Source organism: Mandrillus leucophaeus, unplaced genomic scaffold (assembly GCF_000951045.1).
Source record: "Mandrillus leucophaeus isolate KB7577 unplaced genomic scaffold, Mleu.le_1.0 Scaffold758, whole genome shotgun sequence".
Taxonomy (NCBI): Eukaryota; Metazoa; Chordata; class Mammalia; order Primates; family Cercopithecidae; genus Mandrillus; species Mandrillus leucophaeus.
The window spans coordinates 1,585,022-1,589,493 of record NW_012108230.1 but is presented as its reverse complement, the minus strand read 5'-3'; the positions used below and the strand labels follow the sequence as shown (position 1 = coordinate 1,589,493).

General features: G+C 33.1%; 1 long non-coding RNA gene across 1 annotated transcript in view; it reads right to left on the bottom strand.

Annotated features, from left to right (window-relative positions):
• Window positions 1-1,665: 1,665 nt before the first annotated feature.
• The window catches only part of LOC105529252, a 252,864-nt gene continuing 250,057 nt past the window's right edge, over window positions 1,666-4,472 (bottom strand). The window contains exon 5 of the long non-coding RNA XR_001004483.1: window positions 1,666-1,715. This is a non-coding gene — a long non-coding RNA (uncharacterized LOC105529252). The remainder of the gene's footprint in view (window positions 1,716-4,472) is intronic.

Sequence of the window (4,472 nt, the reverse complement as noted above, 5' to 3'; positions counted from 1 at the left end):
TGATTTGATGATATGATATTTTCTGTTATCTCAATGTACATACATCTCAATGCATAATTTGGTGAAAGGCAATACACATGTTACCTGAATAATACAAGTTTCCATTGGAGTTTTGTTTCATTGTGTTTTGTTTTTTATTAAAGGAAAAGAAAGAGGAGAAATAAACTGTCATTACTCGAGGAGAGCGTGCATGGTACAACCTTCCGGCTCTAAGTCCAAAGTTTGATTTCTCGTACTTGAAGCTCGTGATATTTTGTTTGCTCAAGAATGGGAAGGACGGGGTGGTTAACAGACTTCTTGTTGGAATTATTTAACAGACTTATGTAATTTCCTGAGTCTATTTTCTTTTCCATGTTTCAACTGTGTGATGGGAAAGTGAGTCATTTTTCTAAGGACTAAAATCCAATATAAGAATAAACTTTATAATTCCAAAGAGTTTGAAGAAAAGAATATTTGACCAAAAATAGACATATTTTCCCTTCATTGTTGTCATCTACAAACATCCAAGGCACTTTTCTACTTATGAGGTTCTTGAGTCCTGGTTCACACTCTTTCTTTCTACCCCTTTTCCTCCATGGGATCCATATCCATATGGAAAAGTTGCCCATAATTCTGGTCTGCAAATTTGTGTAGCCCACCAACTAAATTATAATTTATTTTCCACCTTTTTCCCTCAATCTCATAGCCATACTTTTCAATCTGTCAATATAATAGCATAATTTCTGAAATACCTAATTCAAGTATCCTGTGATTTGAAACCCCCTCCTATATTTCTTGTTCACTTAAGTGGTAACACTTTCAAAATCTCTAATCTATAATTCCAAGACACTAAAAGTTTTAAAAGAAAATGGTGCTTTCATAAATTTGGTGCTAAAACACACTTTGTGGTAAAACCTTACATGATTGACTTCATTCATCACGTTTTTATGGTCATTATTTTTCTTATTTGATGTGACTATGCATTTGTTCAGAGCAGAAAAAGAATCATATTTGATTAGCAGGTTTTCTCCAATGCTTCTTGGAGGTGTTACATTAAAAACTTAATTATTTAAGCCTAAAACATGCTGAATTATGAAACATATTTGGTTCCAAGGATTTCAGACAAGTGACTGGATACCAGGAATGCAATATTTATTTGAACTCACCAAGACTTAAAATCCTGTGTTCAGCTACTTTTTATCTTATTATCACCATGCATCATCTTTCATGCCTCTTGTTTAGAATAACAAGTCCACCATTACAAGAAAAAGTTGCAAACACAAGGAAATTTTTCTTCTTATCAACAAAACAAAACAGATAACTCGTCTGTGTTTTTCCTGAGTGCATCTCTGCAGTTGAAATATCATGACCACCAGTCCTCTTTAAATTCATCTTAAGAGAGGAAACCACAGGCACTCAGCTTGCCTTCTAGCAATGGAAAATTCCTTAAGCCAAGCATTTCCTAATTGCTTTACCCTCCTTTGAACTCACTCACTTTCTCTTGCGTTGCTCTTGACTGATAATCAGATATACTTACCTCCACCTATTTATTATCTAGGCAATTGAAAGGCTCAAATAGAACATGTCATGCTTCTCCCCAACCAAACCCAGACTTTTGTCTTCAGTTCCTCCCTCTCATTCAATTTCAGTTTTTAAACAACGCACATTAACCTGAAATTCTCGTACTTACTTGTTAATTTGACTGTTGTCTGTCTTCATTACAGCTGGATTAGAAACTACAATAAAGAAAAAAAAAGCTTCAGCCTTATTCCTTTTGAAATTCCCAGGTCTAGAATAGTTCTTGTAAAAGAGTAGGTGCTTAATTTAATAATATAATTTAATCTTAGAATCCTGTTTTATTACAATCTACTTAAAGTGAACTCCTAGTTGTAGGTGAATGAGTCTAATTTAAAATAAAGAGAGAAAAGGTTCCTTTTTTTTTCTGGGCCAACAATCTTAAAATACAAATTTAAAACTGTGCCTTCAGTTTTGCTTCTCATTAGATACAAAATTGGCGCTTGATAAAATAAGTTATATTTACTTTTCTTGGAAGCATTTCCATTTGAATTATGTTGAATTACCTGAAGCAACAGACCATTTTCAAGATATAAAAATTGTTAAAAATTAGATGTATTTCTTATGCCAGATTAAAATTCTCCTCTTTAAGGCTTTAATGCTTTATGAGCTTGTCAGGTATAGAATTTGGTTCTCTCTAATCTGAAAGTTAATTATTGTTTATGTGAGAAAGTTGATTCACCTAATATTTCTTTGCACAAAAAATGCTAGTTTTAGATCTGAGACTTCAAGTGTAAAACTCAAGTCATTAAGTATAGTAAGGACAATGTTTTTCAGGGTCCTTCCAGATGCCTATCTTTGTGATTATATTCATTAAAGAAGAAGAAAGGAAAGAAACAAGAGAAGAAGAAAAAAATGAGAAGAGGAGAAAGACAAGAAGAAGAGTGAGCAGGAGGAAAGATGAAGTAGGCGCTAGAGAAGCTAAAGGCACACAGTCTCCCGCATTAGCTTGTGTACTGTAAAGCTACAATCATGAAGTTTTATCTCATAGCCTCTTTATATGCTGCTCTTGGAATATATGGGCCTTAAAACACATTTCAGAAGGTTTTGTTAGCTCCCTAGATGCTGAATTAAGGGCTGGCACAATTTTGCGTTGCATAAAGCTGCCACCCAGGGCTCCAGACCCTTTTTTTAGTGTCCTTTTCCTCAGTCAATGTCTCACATTTCCTGCTTATTCCCTCTCTCCCAATACTTCACTGTGCTTATTACTGATTCACACTTTAGATTCAAAGTATGGGGTTTCTTTTTGTTTTTCCATTCTCTAACGAAACTGTGCTTTTCTCAATAACTGTAAGCCTTATACTAAGATAAAACCTGGGAGTAAAGTTGTTCTAATTTCTTTGACCAAGCATAGGTAAATGGAAGGAGAAAATAGAAAATTCAAAAGTTGCTCCCCCCACCACCCCCACATAACCAGTTTCTCGATCAAAAAAATAGCAAGGTTGGGAATTCATATTTTTGCATAAGAAGCTATCATGCAATCAGGGATCGTATAGATAGCAAGCTGTTACAACACAGAATCATATCTATTTCTTGAAACAAGAAATAGAAGAAACTGTAAAAGTGCACTGCAGATGGTCTCTTATCAATTTCTAGCTACCAACAGCCACGGAATCAATTATAACATTTAAAATACTGATTCCTTATAATTGACTCTATCAGGGTAGTCTCCCCTGGAAGCACCCACACTTTTATCAGAACATCATAATTAGGCCTGCATGGGTCTTTACCATATTTCATTACACTTGAGTATACAATATGTGAAGCATTCATCTACCATCTTCACTGTAATGTGTGCTTTAACATCAGTGAGCATTTCTATCCCAAAGACAGTCAACATGTGTGTTTTGACTAAGTATCAAAACTTCTGAGTGTTTAACAGTTATCAATTCTCATGACAAATAATATTCTAAACAGTAAAACACCTGCCAATAAACATCTTGGACATCTGTAAAATTGCCCAAAGCTTAGGCTTACAAATTAAATAATAAAATCAGGCCTTGTAAATTACTGAGTACAAAGGTGGAGCATGGGATTGTGGACAAATGTAATACGTTGAGCTATTATACCCTTTGTATAAGTTCACGAAAGTAATTTGATTTTACAAAGTGGGGATTTTATTGTTAGTAGTGAATGAATTGACTCTCAGAGAGTTAACATCTAAATTGGAGTTCAAGTCTTCAGATAACTTCCAGGTACAATCAATAGTAGTTTGAAGTAAAGTACTGAGACAAATTGAGATAAATTCATCAAAAGGAAATACATTATAAACAACTAAAATTACTTTATGAAGACTGATTAGGACCACCAAAACAACAGTTCAACATTGCTAAAATTGTAGGTTAAATTGTATAGATTTGGTTGGTAAAATTAAGCAGGATCAATAATTGGAGAAGTAATCAAAAATTATCACTTCAGAATGATACTACAATGAGAGGATTTTCTAAAACAAACAAACAAAAAAAAAACATGGTGTCTGTGGCATCCATTCATGTTTTGTGGTATTTTTTATGTTAAATTCAGAAAGAGAGAAAACCGTCTTATAATTAAGACTGAAAAGCATAATCAGTGAAGATAAAATCTGTAAATGTGTAGGTAAATCTAAACAATTGTTGACACGAAAACTTAAATGTCCTCCCTGTATTGATGACTTTTAGATAAAATAAGAGTAGTGGATAATAAATTTTTATTATTGAGTGATAGGAAAAGAAATATTTAAATATAGTATGTTGAGGACATTGCATTATTTGAAAAGAAGTTGGATAACTTTACTTCAAATTTTAGTGAAATATATATAATTTTAATAGCTACTTAGAAAAGAGAAATAAAGTACACAACTTCAAAATGATAGACGAAACATGTAATAAGCACGTAGTATATATGACTGAAGAGAAAATATAAAAACACTGAAATGTAAT